Below are 22,104 nucleotides of genomic sequence, written 5' to 3' on the forward strand. Positions count from 1 at the left end.
TCCATGTCGGATAAGAATCTCCAATGTCTAGAACATCTTATAAAACCTCTTCTAGGGGCATATGCAACATCTTCATGAATTTTACTTACCCCTAAGGCATCTGCCTTAGTTACCGGATGAGCTTCCTATCGGTGCAGGAGCAACCTCCTCTACTAGTTGAGTAACCGATGCATTTCCATCTGCTAATTGTTCTTATGTCTTCCTGGCCCATTTTTGGGTATGATCTTGTCAGATTTCTTTAACTTTTTCTTTTCCTTTATCATTTCATCCTTCATTACCAACTATTGGATTTTTGCTTCTACAAAACTTAGCAATATGTTCAACCTCATTACATGCATAACATGTAACATTGTTCTTTTCAAATTGCTTTGCTAAAACTAGTATAATTTCTTGACCTACACTGATTAGCCATATGTCCAAAGTTTCCACATGCATAACACTTCACATTTATTTTGCAATTTTTTGTCTTATGACCATACTTATTACATTTAGAACATTAACCAGGAGCGAAATCGGGGTTTTGATTTGCTCTATTTCTACATTGCCTAGTTGTGTGACCAAATTTATTACAAACAAAGCATCTACCATTAAATTTATAATCATTAAACTATCTTACCAGTGCCTTATGATTTTGATCTTTATTTGCAGTACCAAAACTCTGACCTTGTTCAAATCCAAGTCCACTGGAATCTCCATTATGCTTTTGTCTTTTCAATAACTCATCAAGTTGTGTTGAACTAATCTTAAATTTTTCTTTATACTCACTTGCAATAGTCAGATCATCTCTCAAAATTATAATTTGTCTCTCAAGCTCTTGTTCATTACTCTAGGATTATACTAAATCAGTTCTCAGCATATCATTTTCATGAACGAACCCTCCACATTCTTCAGACTTGTTTTTCAGAGATACGGCAAGATTTTCTTCCTTTTTATTCTGGTCCTCAATCTCTTTAGACATCCTCATCGTTATAGCTTTCATTTCATTCCTCATAACCATTTTCTCCTAACTTGGCTTAAGACATCTCTCATTAAGTGCATCTTTCTCATCATTATCCTTATTCTGTAAAAGTTCCTTCATCCTAGCCTAAACAGATGACAACCTCTCCTGTAGGACAAGAATGAATTCTTGGTCAAAATTCAATTCATCTTGTAGGTTTGAGTTCTTCATCCTTTCAACATCAAAATCTTCAAGTGCCACCTCAAGTTTCTTCTCCAAACTCATATCCATGGATTCTAAATTCAGGATCTTCCTCAAGCTCTTAAACTTCCTCTGAGGCACAAGGCTCTAATACCAATTGTTGGAAACCAAGAACACTGAGAGGGGGGGTGAATCAATTTTCTACCGGAATGATCAATTTTAACCTTATTAAAACATGCATACACCAACCGATATACCAGTACATATAGAATTGAAAGAAGTAAAGTAACCAATAAGCCAATCACACAAGTGAATACCATAACACAAAATTATACATGGAAAACCTCAAAGAGGAAAAACCATGGTGGGATTTGTGACCCATAATATCAATCCACTAGTCATATGAAGAGATATTACAAAATATTGGGGTCTGCACTTGCAAGAAGGCTTATAGCCTAGAGCACACTGCTCAATCACAAAAGGAGCCTCACTGACTACATACAAATCTAGACTACAATCTAGAGAAATGATTGAACTACTAATATATCATCTTCTATGCTTGAATACAGTTCCAGTTAAGCTCTGTTTACTCTAGTCTAAAACCTTAAACCCTTTATTGGAATACCTCTGACATAAATATCCTCACATAAATGATCTCTCTCATATATTTCTCATCTCCTTCATTATTTCTTTCCTAATACATATTACAAAATGATTTAATCAACTGACCTATATACCCTTTACAAATCATCATGCCTTATGTTGGCTTACAAAGATAATTACAATATGAATATACATGTCATCTAGATAACATAAATACATGAATATTAAAAACAATTGCTGATGTTGGATCTCAAAATGATGTCGGCCTCCAATATTGATAACTTGACTGTGAACCATGTCAGCTTGCAATGTCGGTAATCAAAGAAATATATCCAACCTACCAGTGTTGGTGTCAGTACTGAAGTGTCTGTGAAGTGCCTGTCAGTACACAACTAACCCAAATATAAAATCAGAACATGTTTCCATGTTGCCATCAATTGGACAACATATTGAAACCAACCAATTGAGTGTCAATTGCCAACACCAAATTCCTTAAAATTTGAGAAAATATCCCAATTTTCCTAAACCTTGAGAATCATATTTTGTAATCTCTTTTGGAATATAACCTTCCAAATTGGGTATCTCACTCCCAAATGGGCATGTGTCCTCAGGGACACATGTCATTCCTTCAAATGACACATGTCCTTCTTAAGGACACATGTCATTTTCATCCATGACACATTCCCTTCCCAAGGACATGTGTCTTCCTCTCATCCCTCTCCATCTCTCCCTCTAGCCTATTTAAACCCCCCATTTTCCTTCCTTATTCAACCACTTTTCATTTTTGTAACCTCATAATGCAAAATTGTTCATCTATTTCCATTTTTATAACCTCGTAATGCCCAAATATTTACTCCTTTTACTCATCCACATCTATTTAGAATAAAATTTTGTATCATATCTTAATTAAATATCCACCTTGCATTCAGTATCATAAAGCATAATCAAGAATCTATCATTCAACAAGCACACATCAAATCAAGGGACTATCAAATTGAAGGATAAATCTAGAGTTTGCATTTTAATTGCTATTATGTTGTTTATCTAGTTTTCCTTCTCAATCGTCATGATCTTGAGTGTTTGAATGGATTTTGTGTAGTTATATTGTTAAATAACTTTTATTTTATTTGCACACATTTTCACTCGCACAACAACATCATCAAAAGAATCTATATTTTTAGAATCTTTCTCAACATTTTTTGCATTAGCCAACAATCTTTTGTAGTAAGAAATTTTTAGCTCAATATTAGCTCACAACTCTCCAAACATCATCATGTAATCATATCTTGACATCTTCTCAAGGCTAATTGTTCATGCAATTCCCAAGCCTTATCTCTCTTTGCCATAAGCATCTGCATAAATTTAATAATTCTTAGTCATTTCCACTAATTTAGACACAATAAGATCAATTTTATCCTTGAATTTTTGAGTGGCAACAAGCCACCACAAACAAAATTTGTATAAATTTTTAGCAACCTCCATTGATTTCCTAAAATTTATTAAATTTAGTTATTAGCACCTGATGTGCTCTTTTACATTTTTCTATCATCTTTTCTTGCAAGTTTGTTTTAGTAAATCCTTCCATAGCACCATTGTCATCTCCATCAGTCATTCTTTCTACAAGTATCTTAACAAGATTCTCCAGAAGAAGATCAACAATATTAGTAGCAACTAAATTATTTTGAACCAAGTACTTCATAAATGACTTTTCAATAACACCTTTCTCATAAGATACATGATTGTGATATGAATTACTAACAGTTTGCACTCCACCAAGATTCCTAATCATTTCAAGAACCTTCTCTTCAGTAAGTCCATCATCATCAGTGATCTCATCAAAATCTTTTTGCTCCTTTTCTTCTTTCTCTTCATCGCTATCAAATGTTACCAACTTAATGTCCTTCTCTCGAACCATCTTTTCACTCTTCTGAATTTTAGAACTAGAGGCAAAGAAATCTGCATATAGCTTCCTTATTTTTCTTACTCTTTTCTTTGGTTCCATCATTTCAAACCTTCCTAAGATCTCCTCTTTTATTCCAAACCTTCTTGCATTTGGATCCTTTGGCATTTTCAATATTTTTTCTGCTAAATTCATACATTCATTTTTAGACACTTCATAGGTTAACAGGTTTACCCAAGAAACTGTTGAAACCACAACTTCAAAAAAGAAATTATTTTTATCTACTAAAAATGCAATATCATTCCTATACCAATATACAAGATTAGGAGGAATCCAATTCCTCAAAACCAAATCACTTTTGAACTTTACAAAGAAATTTCTACACATTTTTTAACTATCTTCCAACCCACCTAAATAACCCTTAATCTGTGACCCAATAATTATTTCATTTCTCCATGCAACATTTTCAGCACCAGGCAGAGTATTTAGAAAATTTACAAAACTTAAACAAAGAATTAGAGAACCATACCAGAATGGATACATATCACTCTTTGACATTTTGATGTTATCTAACAACTGTCATTGTAGAATATCACATGGATCATATTTTGCATTCTCATTAATCATTTGGTAAGCCACATGACATTGGTGGATGCACAAGAACCTTCTCTAATTCTGTAGTAAACTTTGTAAGATATCCCCATTATTGCATACCTGACATCCACATCCCTGATAGTGTCAATTTTTAATTCTCTTCCATTTGAATTTACCTCGATCAAATAAATCACCTCAATATTCATCACAGACTTTAGCATGGGTATTTCTCCAGTTGCACACAGTCCTATTACAATTCGTAGAACCTTCTTCAAAATAAAGTGTGTTCTATCAAGCCAGATAAATTCACCATGGATCCTATTGAGAATATTCTTATAACCTCTTCATCATAAAGCATCGAAAAACAATTCCAAGTGTCTAAACCCTTGTTCCCTAGATCACCAAATTCACTCTTCAACCTATGTGAATTGTCAACCAAGTATTTCTACCTAAAAGTCCTAATCTTCTCATGATCATATTCCTCTAGATTAACATGAATGCACTGAAAAAATGTTTTCCTTTTTAATAACATGATCGTTTGATACCATAAAATTCTCCAACCAAATCTACATCCATCGGAATGAAGGGTTTCAATTCATATTCAGGTCCAAGTTTATCATTAATACACAATTTTTTCCATTCTGCCAAACAATTGCTTTGCAATATTTTCTCTCTTTTGATTGAATTCACTCCTCTCCTTCATTCTTCAAATTGCCAAGTGCATAAATGATTGAAATCACAAAATTAAATACTCACAAGTTAAGTTTCCAAAAAGTTAATACAGTGTTTACTGAACCATCACGAATCAATTCTGGAGCACAAAATATGTTGAGAACCTCCGGAAAATCTTCACACACAACTCTCATGTTGAAAAGAGACTCAAGATCACACCAAGAGGGGTTGAAATATGTTTTCATTAAAGCTCCCCCTCAGACCTTGCTATCTGAGTTAATTACCAAAAGAGGGAACCACATCCATAGCAAATGTCGAACCACCTTTAATATTTCCTTCAGTCTTTTCTTTTGATTTCTTCACCTAAAGAAAATTTCCCTTTCCTTTAGAGTCCACTATTCTCTCCAATCTAATAGTATTTTCTTTACTTCTTTTACAAAATTTTGCAATATGCCCAACATTGTTACAGTTATAGCATACCAGACCATTTTGCATCATACTCTTGTTGTCATTTTTTTTAAGTTCTTATTCATCCTACATTCAACAGCTTTGTGCCTATATCCAATGCAAATATAGAAATATCCATTGAAAAATTTGAAATTTTTGTTTACATTCATTTTTCTTTTACATTCTCTAGCCTTGTGTCCAAATTTGTTGCAATAATGACAATTTCTATTGAAAGAATAACCCCTTTTTTGATTTCTACACTCACTTGTTTTGTTCCCTACTGCATTACATGAAAAATAGTTTCCTTTGCAAGAAAAATACCTAGAAGAAATGGGAGGAGGTCTCTGGTTTATTGAAAAATTCTTAGAATTCCATTTAGGCATGAAACTTTGCTTATCTTCAATAGCATTCTTCATTTCTTTGCCCATTACTTCATTGATCTTCGAGCATTCACCAGACTCTTCATTATTCTGAAACTGCAAAATAGATTCTCATATCTACTTTCCACCTTTCAAGCTTAAGCCATTACTAATATTATCTTTAGCATCTTTGAGTTCCTTTTTTAGATTCATCACATCTTCAAACTTAAAACATTCTCTAGTCTTCTTTTTTATCCCCAAAATCAACTTTCGCCAACTTTCAAGGGCAGTTCGAGAAGTTCACAGGAGTGGGACCAGGCGTGACTTGTGAAACGACCTTCATGATTTTAGAAGATGACTCTTAAAATTTTAGAGGGGATGGAAAGGGAAAGAGGAGATACATAAGTAAGTCTAACCTAAGCCGATGCACCAAAGATTTTACAAAACTTTAAATCCCCTTTAGAAATAACGGGAACATGCAACCCCAAAGGATGAACACAAAATACCATAGACTCTTCATTGTTGGAAGGAGAATAGAATGTAAAAGTGACACAGACATAGGGAAAAATATTCAGATCCTTCTGCGAGAATCACCCACTAAGGCTCGCAAGGGGAGTTCCTATTATCCTACTAGAACTATTATTCCTCATGGATTTTTCATACCAAATGGCATAGTATAACTCCAAACCATAATTACTACAGATGATTGAAAGAGTAAAATATGATTCAATGACCTGTGCATCTATGATGAAATTATAAAAGCCAAAAACCATAACAATTAATAGCTACATTCATTTGAAATGACATAGAGCTACAAATTTGTCCAAAAAATAGAAATAAACATGCAATAGAGGCAAATTGGGCACAATCTGATATGTTTTTTTCTTTCTATCAATTGATTGAATTACAATGCTAAGGTCTAAACTAAATTTGTAGCTATTCTCTAAGTGTTCTTCTTTAAAATTGGTAAAACAATTGGGAACCCCCTTTTACAATGCACCCTAGGCTTATATAGAGAAAACCTCTCTGATCTAAAACGGTGATTGTAACTAAATAGATTTATGCATACTAGTTGTGTGTCCATGACCATCATGGAGGTTGTTGCAACTATCTAGATCGTAATAATTGTTTCCCTTTCTGTGCACAACATGGATGCCACCCAGAAATTCCCTTTTTCTATTGCAACTTCTTGATCACGTGGGCTTCTTTTAAATTTGTGCTCTCTAGTTTCACCATGTAGCACCTCCTACAGGCTTCCTCCCTTGAAAGAAATAAAGGCATGATTTTGAAATCTCCCTAGGCTCAAAACGTCCATGGGTCCACGCTTTATCGACACGTGGCATGCTAGCGGATCTTTTAGAGACTTCATTTTCTCTTGCCTTTGAAAACCCCACGACACCGACACGTGGCACTCCTGTACTCCTTTGAAAGAGTAAGAAGTCATAGACCTACTAGAAGCCGCGCCATGCTGACATGCGGCGTGCTCATACCTATTCTCTGTGAACAACAAATTGGTCTTGACTTAGCGGGATCATAACTTTCTTCTCGGTGTTCGAAATCTTAGGTCACTTTCAGTCCCTTAACATGATGCCTCCAACTATTGATTTAAGGTACTAGGGACATTTTTGACCCCAAATTTTGCTCCGAAGGCCTCTAAAAATGTAAAATACTGAAACATAGGAGAAATACCAAAAAATTGGATTTTTGATCTTTCTCACCTTTGATCGGTTTGGATCTCCTTCGGGCTGATTTTGATATGTTTTCATCAATGCCTTGATCATAAACCCCCAAAAGTGTAGATATTATCTACACTTTTCATCAAGCTTTGTTTCACATTCATTAATAATCTTCTTTCCTCTATCCAATAACCCCTTTAAGTGAGAAATCTTACACTCAACTACCTTCTCATATTTGTCTTTGCACTCATCTAGATCAGCTAATGCAGATCTCAGTTCTCCTTCCATATCAATGTTGGCATTTGACTAAACCAGTAAAGGATTGATTGGTGAATTTGATGAAGAGATTGAGATTGATGTTTGATGTTTGATGACTAAGTCTTATGTTGTCATTGATAGAAACAATGCTTTTGTAGTCATCTAAGTCTTGGAAGCCAATCGGTAAGGTATAACCGGTACATAAGACAATTTACTAGTGAACTAGGAAATAGGTTCTTAATCGGTGAACAAAGACAGAGTTGCATTCATGCAACTGGTACAAGTGATTGATGAAGAGTTAAATGATGTGGTTTTATAGGAGTGATGGAGACAGGTATTTAGAGCTATGTTCATGAATGCATTAGTAGATGCAACCGGACAAACAAGATTTGATGTACAGAGTAGGCATTCTGATGAACACTTAACCAGTAGTGTTAAAGACACTTAAATCGATAAACCGACATAGGTTTTGCTTTACTTTTTGTTTGTTATGTCGATGGCTGACATAAGTTCAAAGTGTAATGTTAGTTTGTCTAGATTAATTGAACCTATGAAATTATTCCAAGGTTGTTAGTCGACTAAGTTGATGTCTATAAAAAGTGTGATGAGTTATGAGATAGACATGTGTGTGTTAATAAGATTGAAGGCAAATGTTGAGATTCTAATTATGCGGTGATCAGTGAAGCTCTATATTGATGTGTTGTTGAAGTTTTGAGGATCTGAAGCAGATCTTATCAGACATAGAGGTGTTATATGAAGATCATTTGAACTGTTGCTATCCTAATAGTTACAACAACAAAATCCCTTAACTGGGTAGGTCCTAACAGGCCTTACATTGTAAATACCTTAACAGGGTAGCTCTATATGAGAGTGTTAAATCCTCTTGCAAGGTTGATCCTAACATGTCAAATCTCCTAACAGGGCTCATCATTTAAATCCCTTAACCAAGTGACTCCTAACTGGGTTTGCTTCTAACAGGGCATATTTGTAAGACCTTAACTAGTCAGGATTTCTATTCTACAGATAATAAATCTTGTGGGTATTAACTCCCACCGTGGTTTTTCCCTTTTGCGTTTCCACGTATAAATATATTGTGCTATGTGGAATTTTTTTTATTGGGCATTAGCTTCTATGGTGATATTCCTCTTATGCTTGTTCAATTTTAAGTTGTTCAAGTTGATGATCAGATTCATATTGTTTTTTCTTGCACTAATTCACCCCCCCTGCTCTCAGTTCCTTATTAGTTTATCATTTTGTATCAAATCCAACCTTATTTGAGGCTTAACCACTTGAGAAGGATTCCTAAGGCAAACATGGGGGATATGAGTTACAATAGTGTGTTATAAGATATTTTAGGGTTTTATCGGTAATGACATTTAATGTGGTAGATAATGGGCAAATAAAAAGAAATTTTTGAATGTTATTTGTCACATTGCACTTGTGAGCACATGGCGAGCAAATAGAGAATTTGCAGCATTGACAGAGATTTGAAGTGATTTGGTGTGATTTGTGATTGGGAATCTTCAAGATAGCTTTGTTGGTGTTTGGAACCTTAGTGCAGAAGCGGTAAAAGGTATTTACTTAGAAATCTTGTTATCTTCTTGTCTTTCTAAATCATTGAAGATGGACACCCCACACCTAGTTGATGTTACTGATAGACCCCACCCTAAATTTAAGAGGCACCCGTTTAAGTCTGAGGAAATTGATCCCGCTAGAGCCCTATCAAGAGTTCCTTATGGTGTCTTATATGTTGAAGATGTTAGATCATTTTATCATTGCAAACTAGAGGATCTTGATATTGTTGTTATTTTTTATCAGTATAAAGAATTGTGTGATAAGAACAGAGTGATAAAAGAACAATTCAAATGGGTTATCGAGAAAGGGTTTCACCATGCCCTAAATTTTATTAATGATTTTGATGATGAAGTTGTGAGATATGTGCTTAGTAGAATTCATGATGAGTTTATGTGGCACGACCAACCACATTAAATTTATAAGGAAGCTATTCACACAGTCACTGGATTTTGTGCCACTGGTGAGGTCCATGTACTCAGATTCATTCCTAAGAATGATGTAGAAAATTTAACAAGATCTAAATGGGATGGAAGAGAAATGGCAGTGAATAATATCAATGATCCAATATTAAAGTATGCTTCTATGGTGATCGGTTGTCGGATCTATTACTCTAGCAGGATGAACAACATCCCTATTGTTGTCATTCACACTACCCACCAGATGATAAAAGAGGATGTTGATTATGAATTTTTGGAGGCATTGAGGATTCAACTGATGCTGAACCTATAATCCATCAAGAAGGATAAGAGGTTCAGGTTCAAATTTGGTCAATTAATTCTTGGTTTATTCTTTTACTTTTAGAATTATTTCCCAGGTATTGGTGATATCCAATAGATAGACAACACTCCTGCATTGGTGCAAATGAAGAACACCATTAGAATGTTGGGTAATGGTTTTGAAAATATTGCATGGGGATATTTTAAATATTTTCAGAAGACAATGAATGCAAGGGAAAGGATACTGGCAAAAGTTGTCAACCAGTATGAAAACACAATTTTCTTTATGGTTGATACAGATACTTAGATAATGGAGGTGGTTGTGCCCCTGACTACATGGGTTATGCCCATGGGATATGAAGTATAAAAGGATCTTTTGATTGTATGTGTTGATCATTTTCTTGCCCAACTAGTAGATACAATAGAAGAACATTTTGGCACTTACAAGGAGAAATCCCTTCAAGTGCATTCATCACTTAACAGACTGGTAATAGAAAAGAAAGTTAGAAAAGAAGTTGAAGCATTTGTAGAGCAAGAAGGATTCAAAAAGGAAGCCATTGTTGAAGCAAGAGAAAAACATGTTTCTCAACAGGCCAAAACATCAAGTGCACCGACCGGTACCCCCACTGGTTTAAAAACAAGAGCTGGAAAGGAGAAAGTTGCAGAGAAAGAAAAACCAATAGTTGTTAAGAAGGAGAAACCATCAAAGATTATGTTCCGAAGAAAAGTTAAGATTGTTAAACCACCTACTGCATTGGTTAAGACTGGTAAAAGGAAAAAGCAACAAGCACGGAAACTAATAGATGTTGATGATGAGACTGAGTCCAAAGGAGAAAAGAAATCCCTAAGGGCCAGTGGCAAAAGGTCAAAGGGTGTTGGTACTCCAATTGTGAAATCTCCAAAGAAACTGATAATCAAGCTCTCACCTCTTGAAAATTTAATAATAAACATTAAAGAGTATGGTGTATTGATTGGTGTGAAGAAACTCTATGATGAGTTTAGTGACTATGAACAAAGGGAGATAGAGTATGCAGTTGTTTACATGATGAATAAATACAACAAGGCCATAATTGAATTGCAAGGGAAAATTCCAAATTTATTGTATAATATAATTGATGCTAGATTGAAGGCAACCATGAAACAAGATAGAGAATACATTGAATATTTTATGAAAAACTTGCAACCTGAAGCTACTGAGGAAGAGCTAGATGAAATTTTTGCTAAGGCAAATTCATCTTTTAGGTCAAAGAAAAGGTTTACAAGAATGTTAATTGGCGAGACCCAATCAGTTCATGAGGAGACTAAACAAATTTTGAAGAAGGTATTGGTTTTGACTCCAGATGAAGAGGAAGAAGTTAAGGAAGATGAACCAGAGGTATTTGAGGCTGAAGATCTTCTGAAAGGTGTTAAAATAATTGATTTTAAGCCTGATGAAATTGTGTTGGATGATCAACCGGTGAACACACTAATTGAACCTGTGAATATACCTGATGATGATGATATTGGTAATATTGATGATGTTGATGCTACTAACAATGTAAATGTACAGGGTGTTGATGTTGAAATGTCTGAGCAACATGAACAAGAATAGGGACAGGAAAGAAAGAAAGATGAAGAATAAAAAGATGAGGAGCCATAGGTAGTAACTCAAACCATTGATACACAACCCCCACCGGTATAGGAAATAGAAAAGGAAAAGGAAAGGGAGAAAACTGAAGACAAAGAGGAAACAAAGGAGAAGAAGTCAAAGAAGACTGAACCTAAAGTGTCATGTTTGTCACTTGATTTCAAAAAGAAAATTGTTGATGAAGATGGTGATGATTCTATAAGCTTCAAAGGACCCCTAGACATGGAAAATTTAATCTCAATTGAGTTGATGGAGATTGCAACTGCCATAAGAATCCTAAGCCAAGAAGAAGAGGATGAAAGAATAACAGAAGGAGGCAGAGACAATAAAGAATGATGTTGATATTTTGTCAAGTCTCCTACCGGAGACTGATATTGATAATTTTGTTACACCTATTGACAAGCTTGGTCAACTTGTTAATGATGTCAGAGAATAGATGAAATTATTTGAGGATGAAACTTATGTCAATGTTGAGAAGGATTACAAGAAGAAAAGAACTGAGAAATTGATGACTAAAATTGATAAAGGGAAAGTTTCTCTTACTGTCAATAAGGACTATTTGAAAGAAGGGCTTGAGACCGGAGGTAAAATCCTCTCAACTGTTTCTAAATTTTTATTGTTTTGTGCTGATTTGAAAAAAAAGGATGAAGATGAGCAAGAACTTGAAGTTCTTAGTGGGTCATTCAAGCCCCTCAGTGACTCTGCTATCAAATTTGGAAAATCGGTTGTTGAACTTCAGCATAAGCTGAAAGCTTATGAAAATGAACAGGTTAAGAGGATCATATCACTGCAATAATTATAAACACAATTGATACCGAAGGTGGAAATCTTGCAGAGAGCTTATAAAGAAACTGAAGCCATCCTTGCAACACTGAAGATGAGTTCCATAAATTCTATGGAGGAGTTTGTTGGGTAGATAAAGACACATGTGGAGATTGACACCATTTTGGAGACTTGGCATAATGATCTGAAGCAGCTGAAATCATATTTTAGTGATTCTTTTTCTATGATTGCACTGTAAAAACATTTTGAACCCCTATATCAATATATGCTATGCAATTTTGATGCAATTTTGATGTAAATGTCTTTATCTTTCATGTATTTACTTCTTTGTTTGGCATTGTTCTCAAAGGGGGAGTAATAGTTGAAGAGTTAGTAAAATATTTGTATGTAAAAGTAAAGTTTAAGTTTTTTTAACAGCATGCAATTTCTAAGGGGGAGTATATGTCATGAAGTCAATTTTTGTTTTGCACACTTAGTTGACAAAAAAAAAATCCTAAGTGTTGCCATCAATTCCAAAGGGGGGGAATGTTGGCATTTGACTAAACCGGTAAGGATTGATTGGTGAATGTGATGAAGAGATTGAGATTAATGTTTGATGACTAAGTCTTATGTTGTCATTGATGGAAACAGTGTTTTTGTAGTCATCTAAGTCTTGGAAGCCAACCGGTAAGGTATAAATGGTACAGAAGATAGTTTACCAATGAACCGACAAATAGGTTCTTAACCGGTAAACAAAGATAGAGTTGTATTCATGCAACCAGTACAAGAGATTGATGAAGAGTTGAATGATGTGGTTTTATAGGAGTGACGGAGACAAATATTTAGAGATATTTTCATGACTGTATCGGCAGATTCAACTGGACAAGCAAGATGTGATGTATAGAGTAGGCATTCTGATGAACAGGTACTTAACTGGTAGTGTTAAAGACACTTAAATCGGTAAACTGACACAGGTTTTGTTTTATTTTTAGTTTGTTATGTCTATGGTCAACATAAGTTTGGCGTGCTTGATGTTATTTTGTCTAGATTCATTGAACCTAGGAAATTTTTCTAAGTTTGTTAGCCAACTTAGTTGATGTCTATAAAAAGTGTGATGAGTTATGAGATAGACATGTGTATGTTAATGAGATCGAAGGCAAATATTGAGATTCTGATTGTGCGGTGATTAGTGAAGCTCTATATTAATGTGTTGTTAAAGTTTTGGGGATCTGAAGCAGATCTTATCAAACACAAAGGTGTTATATGAAGATCATTTGAATTGTTGTTATCCTAACAATTACAGCAGCAAAATCCCTTAATTGGGTAGGTCCTAATAGGCCATACATTGTAAATCCCTTAATAGGGTAGCTCTATATCAGAGTGTTAAATCCTCTTGTGAGGTTGATCCTAACAGGTCAAAGCTCCTAACAGGGATCATCATTTAAACCCCTTAACCAGGTGACTCTCAACCCGGTTTTCTCCTAACATGGCATATTTTGTTAGCATTTTTGATGATTATGTTGTGATTGTCATTGATGGACACACACTTGCATTGAGATCATTTTTGTATGTATAAGCTTAAGCTCAACCGAAATATGTTGCATTATAGTCGTTAGACTACTGGTGTTTTGCAGAATGTGTTTACCGGTCGGAAGCGGCATGTTAACCCTAAGCGGTTCGAAGGATCAAAGTAGCAAAACACATATTTCCCAATCTTCATTTTTGTCAAATTGGCAACCGACATTTTTCTTGAACCGGTAATACTTTGTGATGAGTTACCAACTGGCATTTTGTGATGAGTTACCATCCACCGATTGTTTGACGGTGCCTACACGTTAACGGTGATTCTTGTGTCATGTTACCAGATATGTCTAGATGCATTGAACCTAGGAAATTGGATTGTAATCCTATTGGACTGACATGAAATCAAATTCCTTTATAAGGACATCATGTCTAGGGTTTTAGGTTGTTGTTGTTGGTGAAGTTAATATTGTTGCTAGGGTTTAAGGTGGTTGAGGAGTTAGAGAGAGTATGAATGTGTAGAAGACTGAAGTAATGCTGTAATGCATTAGGATCGAGCTATCAAGGATCTAACCAAGCAATCTGTGTTATTTGCTAGATCACTCACTTGTTGATTACTCATATCTTCGACAAGTTTGTAGCCCTTAATCAGGTAGGCCCAAAAGCCTCTTGTAAATCCTCTAAAAAGGTGGTTCACATCTGTGGATCTAAAATCCTCTAGCAAGGTAGTCTTTAATCAGACTTATCTCATAACAAAGATTGAGATTCCTAACAGGATCTGTTCTGGTAAAGAACATTGTAAGACCTTAACCGGTCTGACCTTAACCAATCTGGTTCCTATTCTGCAGATAGTTACTTATGAGTTCCATCTCACCGTTGTTTTTCCCATTTGGGTTTCCACGTCAAAATCTCTTGTGTTATGGTGTTTGGGCTTCTGTGGGTGAATGCATTATTTTCTATTTGGTTTTCATGTGTGCTAACCAGTTTTTCTACTAAACTGTTTTACCGGTTTACTGTTAGTCTTGCAAAGTGTTTAAGTACAAAGATTTTTGGCATACTAATTCACACCCCCCCCCCCCTCTTAGTATTCATCAATTGGTATCAGAGCCTACCTTTCTATAAGTTTAACCACTTGGAAAGAGATATGGGGGAATACACACTGAGGGAACTTACTCATCGGCTCACTCAGTCTGAGCAAGCCTATGATGATCTTATGGTCAAATAAGGCCTCTCAAGCAAAAAGGAGAGAACATGCTGAAAAAGTTGATGGAGCTATCTGAAAATAGTTCTTCTGATGAAGCGAACATGGAATCCCTTATTCAAGAAGTAGAAAAGCTGAATGAATCAAACTCCAACCTAAGAAAGGAGCTAGAAGGACTAACTATTTGAATGTGTCAAGAACTTGAGAACCGGAGGAAAACTGAAGATCTGGTGAAAGACAAAGATCATGAGAAATCCAAGCTGAAGCAAGAGATCAGTGCACTAACTGCTCAACTCCATGTGAGAAAAATGGAAAAGGAAGACATGCAAGGAGAACTGAACAGTGTCATCTCTGAGAATGAAAACCTAATGGAAAGAAATGCTGCTATTTCCAAACAACTCTTTGAGTCAAAGGAAATACTTGCTAAGTTCAACAAGAGCACTTTCAAGCTAGAGCAAAAGCTTGAATCTGCCAAACCTATCAAGAATACTGATGGACTTGGCTATTCTGGTCATGAGGAAGGTGAGACCTTTGGTACAAATGCTGGAGCATCAAAGAAACAACCAGCATCAAAGGATAAAGGTAAGTAAAAGTTTAAACCTGTTTGCTTTAACTATCTTAAAGAAGGACATACTACAAATGTGTGTAGAAGTAAGGCTTACAACAATTTTCCTTATTTTCTAAATGATAAGCCTAGATCCTATAAATTCAATGGTAACTGTTATGCATGCAACAAGTTTGGGCATAGAGCATCTGAATGCAGGTTTGTTATGAATAACACTAGAAGATATCCTCAGAGGACCCAAGGAGTTGGTCCTGAACCTTTTGTGAACCGGAATCACAACCGGTTTAATGCCTTCAATCATCAGCCAAGAAGCGGTGGCTATCAAGCGGCAACCAGATGGAGAGAAAACTCTTGGATTTGTCATGGCCATGGTCATGTTGCAACATGTAGAAGAAAGAATGGAAACATGAACAATGGACCCTGGAGAGCACCTGGATTGGTCTGCTATCATTGCAACAAATTGGGTCACATTGCCAAATTCTATATATCAAGAAAGAGTATATCAGATGATATACTGGTCACTCCGGAAGGAAACATTGATGTTGACACTATTCAAGCAGATATGAACAAAACCTAGAAGAAGAAACCAGCAGTGTTACAAGAGGAATCGGTTTCTGCACCTAGTGTGGAAATCATGGAATCGACAAAATAAGCTTCAGAAAAGCTTAGGGGGAGCAAACGGCGAAATGTTTCGAACCCCTAGTTTACACCAATAAAAGACCTTAACCAGTATGTGATACCTGTCATTTGGCGGAAGACCGGAAACGGTAAAAGGCAAATTAGGGTTTATGCCCTAATAGTGGAGCATTTATTGCGGTAGGTGAGGAATATGTTTAAAATGATTTTTCAAATCATTTCTCACTATCAGTTTTCAAAGTGAAGGAGGTTTTCAAGTGCAGAGCGACGACAAAGCGATTTGTGCTGCGATTCTAAGAATTTAAGGAATCTTCAAGGAGACTCAAATTCAAATTGCAAATGGTCAAGTAAAGAACGCAAAGCGGTGATTCTGCAACCGTCAAAGTGTGAGGTGGAGAAGAATTTGAAAGCCCTAAATTCACATTTTTTGAAAGGTATTTTTTGAGTTTTCAGTTTCTATCATGGCTTCTGCATCGCATACTAGCTCTAGTACATCTGTAGATTCAACAAGCTTTATTCAACACAAGTCTAGATATAATGCCCTATCACAAGTTCCATCTGATGTGATAGTAGAAGAGGGAATCTCAGATTACATAGGCTATAAAATAGAAGACCTAGGGTCTCTAGCAATTCACTCGCAGCTAGGTTTGTTTTATGGATAAGATAAAAAGATCAAACCGGAGTATAGTATCTTAGAGAAGAAGAAGCTCCACAATGTTGTTTATTTCCTGGAGGATTTCACAGATGATCACATTTGGATCATTCTGAGCAGAGTTCATGGTGACAAGATGTACCTGGAAAGAATGCATGATATAACACCACAAGCAATTCATGTCATCACTAGTTTCTGCAATACAGGGGAAGTGCCAACCCTAAGGATGGTAAGCAAAATTGAAATGTCCAAGCTCACCAGTTCAGTGAGTGACTCATGAGGTATGACTGTCAATTCTATCAAGGACGATCTGGTGAAATATGCATGTATGGTGATTGGATACCAGACGTTCTCAACCAGCAGAATTAACTCTATATCTGCTGCAGCGGTAAATGCCACTTACCAGATGATCAAGGAAGATGCATCATTCGACCTCTGTACCGGTATGTAAAGGCAACTCTTGTTGAATCTTAAATCGATCAAACAGGATAATTCATTGAGGTTCAAGTTTGGACAACTACTGGTTGGGTTGTTCTTTTACTTCCAAGGCTACTTTCTAGGAGTAGGTGATGTCCAGTGGTCTGTTGACCAACCAGTAACCAAGCAAATCAAGGAAAGTATTCAAGCAGTTGGAACTGGTTACCCTAAAGTTCTGAACAAGTACTTTGATGAGTTCAGACGCAAAATGAGTCAGAGGGTGAGAATATCAGGTGATATTGTCAAGAAATATGAAGATGATATCTGTTTCACCATTAAAGTGGATCAATGCATAATGGAGGGTGTTGAGCCCAGATAGGAGGAAGTGGAGCCTATGGGCTATGAGGTAATGAATGATATGTTGGAAGGATATGCCTCTACCCTTATTGCCTCACCGCTTGATCCAAAGGCAAAAAGAACCGGCACCTACCTAGAAAGGACAATACCAGTTGAGGAACCCTTAGCAAAGATAGGAAAAGAACCTTCAGTGAAGAAGGCAAAAGCAGTGCCTTCAGCATTGGCATCGGCTACTACAGCCAGTCCTACAGTGACCAAGTGGTCACCAACTAAAAAGAAATCTGAAGCGGCACCTGCTAAAGTGTTCAAGAGAAAGAGGAAATCAAGGAATACCTATCCAAACTCAGAAGACACTATGTCTGAGGAAAAACCAAAGAAGACACATCAAGCAAAGAAAAAGACAAAGAATGAACTGGCATCATCGGCACCGATAAATATTGACATCTCCTCCTACAAACCTTTGACACATTATCAAAGAACTATCAAAAACATTAGGAGAAAATTGTTGAATGATTTAATTGACTATTTTGATGAATTTAATGATGATGAAAAGGAAGTGATTGAAAAGGAAATAATTCAGTATTTATGTGTTAATGACCGGTCGCCTTCAGAAATTAGATCTAAGACACCAGATTCTTTGTATAAGTCCTTAGACAATAAATGGCACATTGCCATAGAGCAGGAATAGGAAATGAGAGAAAAAGTTTTTGCTGAACATTTTCCTGATGTATCAAATTCAGAACTGTTCGAAGTAATGAACAAATACAAAGGCCTCTTCTTCATGAGAAGAAGAAGACTCCTATTACTGGAAGGGAAGGGTAAAGAAGTGCCCAAGAATACACACACCCTTTCTCTAGAAGCTCTGAAGATGCATCGAGTGGCTGAAGCCAACTGGAAGGTTGAGGAAGAACCGGTAATAACAAAACCAAATGAAGTGTTTGATGATGAAGGAAACCTGGTTGTTGAAGCTATTGACATTATTGATGTCGATGCTCTGGATGGAGAAGATATTGCTCAGGGTACACCATCAAAAGCTACAAGTCAAGAGAAGCAGGAAGAAAAGGAAGTAAAGCAAAAGGAGATAGAGGACAAAAAGGAGGAAGCAAAGAAGCAAGCTGGGGAGAAGAAGAATGAAAAGGAGAAGAAGAAGAAAGATGAAGACGAGAAGAAGAAAAAAGATGAAGAGGAAAAGAAGAAGAAAGATGAAGATGAGAAGAAGAAAAAAGATGAAGAGGAGAAGAAGAAGAAGGATGAAGAAGAGAAGAAGAAAAAAGATGAAGAGGAGAAGAAGAAGAAAGATGAAGACGAGAAGAAGAAGAAAGATGAAGAGAAGAAGAAGAAGAAGGATGAAGAAGAGAAAAAGAAACAAGAAGATGCAAGGAAGAAGAAAGGGGAAGAGGATGAGAAGAAGAGAAAGGAAGAGGAGAAGCAAAAGGAAGCAGAAAAGAAGAAGGTAGATGAAGATAAGGCAAAGGAGAAGTAGAAGAAAATAGAGGAGGACAAGGTAGGAGAAGCAGCAAAGAGTACATAGATGGAGACTCCTAAGGCAACCGGTAGTCAAGCCAAACTGGCTGACCTCACCAGTCCTATTGACCTCCAATCTACAAGAGAAATGGAGCTGCTACAAAGCATTAAGGTTGCTCAAGAATGCCTTGAGGTGTTAAGGAGGAAGAAGGAGGAAGATGTGTTCCAAGTTGCGCTGAACACTCTTACTGGTTTGTTACTCGGTACAAACCTCCCCAGTACCGACTCATCACTGGAACAACTAAAGCTCCTATGCACAATAGTAGATGATCAAGTGTAGAGCTTAGAAGAGGTAGCAGAGGCAAATTCTAAGAAAGAGCATCAAAAGTCTCTAAATATTGCTCTGGTGAAGAAGTTAAATGGGCTCCAGACTGAACTCCAAAAAGCACAAATGGATATAAGGAACGCTCTGGATGAGGGTAATATTCTACTCAGCAAGATTTGTCAACCCCATCTGTTCTGTGATGACGTGCTTGCACAGAAGCAAAAGATTCAATCTGACTTGCAGTCCTACATGAGCACATTCAAGCCACCTTATGACTCCTTTACAGCTTGTGGGCAAACCGTTCACCGGTTTCACATCTAGATAGCAAAAATGGAGCATGAGATCCGCACCCAATCTCAAGATTTGCAGGAGCTACAACTGGTTCTACTCCCATGTCTGCAAATTCTTCAGAAGTGCTATCTAAATCTATATGCCTTAACAGTGACATGGGAGATGAGCACAATTGACGCCATGGAAGAGCAGGTTTCCCAAATGTAGATAGAGAAAGAAGTAGCCACCTCCCTACTTGAGTCCTACTCTTTATCTATGAAACAATTCTTCCAGGACTTTAAATTTGTTTTTGAGAAGTTTTATTCCTTATTGGCATAAACTTTTATTATTTTAATACCAAATGGAAATAGGGGTTGTTCAGCTATACTTTGTTATTGTTGGCAAAGGGGGAGAAGTATTCTAAAGGGGAGAAGTATCTGGTATTTAAAATTTAGATGTATGCTCTGATATCTCTATATGCAAAATAGTTATACATTGTATTATTAAAGGGATAGTGTATATGCTTAGGGGGAGCAATTTTGCTAATGGCATGATTTTGTTGTAAAACACTTAGATGTCAAAATTTTATTTTCCTAAGTGTTGCCATCAATGCCAAAGGGGGAGATTTTTGGCATTTTTTATGATTATGTTGTGATTGTCATTGATGGACACACATTTGCATTGAGATCATTTTTGTATGTATAAGCTTAAGCTCAACTGGAATATGTTGCAACCGATATGATGCATTATAGTCGTTAGACTACTGGTGTTTTGCAGAATGTGTTTACTGATCTGAAGCAGCATGTTAACCCCATGCGGTTTGAAGGATCAAAGCGGCAGAACACATATTTCCCAGTCTTCATTTTTGTCAAACTGGCAACCGGCATTTTGCTTGAACCGGTATATTGTATGAACCGGTAATACTCTATGATGAGTTACCATCCACCGGTTGTTTGATGGTGTCGACACGTTAATGGTGCTTTTTGTGTTGTGTTACCAGATATGTCTAGATGCATTGAACCTAGGAAATTGGATTGTAATCCTATTGGACCGACATGAAATCAGATTCCTTTATAAGGACATCATGTCTAGGGTTTTAGGTTGTTGTTGTTGGTGAAGTTGATATTGTTGCTAGGGTTTAAGGTGGTTGAGGAGTTAGAGAGAGTATGAATGTGTAGAAGACTGAAGTAATGTTGTAATGCATTGGGATCGAGCTATCAAGGATCTAACCAAGCAATTTGTGCTATTTGCTAGATCACTCACTTGTTGATTACTCATATCTTCGACAAGTTTGTAGCCCTTAACTGGGTAGGCCCAAAAGCCTCTTGTAAATCCTCTAACAAGGTGGTTCACATCTGTGGATCTAAAATCCTCTAGCAAGGTAGTCTTTAATCGGACTTATCTCCTAACAAAGATTGAGATTCCTAATAGGATCTGTTCTAGTAAAGAACATTGTAAGACCTTAACCGGTCTGGTTCCTATTTTGCAGATAGTTACTTGTGAGTTCCAACTCACCGTGGTTTTTCCCATTTGGGTTTCCACATCAAAATCTCTTGTGTTATGGTGTTTGTGCTTCTGTGGGTTAATGCATTATTTGCTATTTGGTTTGCATGTGTGCTAACCGGTTTGTCTGCTAAACTATTTTACCGGTTTACTGTTAGTCTTGCAAAGTGTTTAAGTACAAATATTTTTGGCATACTAATTCACCCCCCCCCTCTTAGTATTCATCATATTTGTAAGACCTTAACTAGTCAAGATTTCTCTTTTGCAGATAGTGAATCTTGTGGGTATTAACTCCCACAATGGTTTTTCCCTTTTGGGTTTCCACGTATAAATCTCTTGTGTTATGTGGAATTTATTTTATTGGGCATTAGCTTATGTGGTGATATTCCTCTTATGCTTGTTAATTTTTAAGTTGTTTAAGTTGGTGATCAAATTCATTTTTTTTTTGCTTGCACTGATTAACCCCCCCCCCTCTCAGTGCCTTATAATTTTATCAATCAACAATTCCTTCAACATCATCCCAACCACATTGATCTAAAGCATTCATATCATTCAATTCTTCTTCAAACATAGTGTTTGAGACTCTATATCTACATCAAGTATGTAAGCTTACTCAAGAGGAAATTTGTTAGGATTCCAATTGTGGAACACACAGTAGATGCTAAGAGGGGGGTGAATCAACAATAACTAAAATTTCAGACTCCAATCTACATCTAACAAGTTTATTCCAATCATTCACTTCAAGGAATTTTAGATTATGTTATCATAAAACCATTCACACCAATCACACAGGAATGCCAATATTTAAAACATAGAAAACCCAAATTGGGAAAAGCCACGGTGGGCGCCAACTAACAGAAATGGTC

Source organism: Cryptomeria japonica, chromosome 4 (assembly GCF_030272615.1).
Source record: "Cryptomeria japonica chromosome 4, Sugi_1.0, whole genome shotgun sequence".
NCBI lineage: Eukaryota > Viridiplantae > Streptophyta > Pinopsida > Cupressales > Cupressaceae > Cryptomeria > Cryptomeria japonica.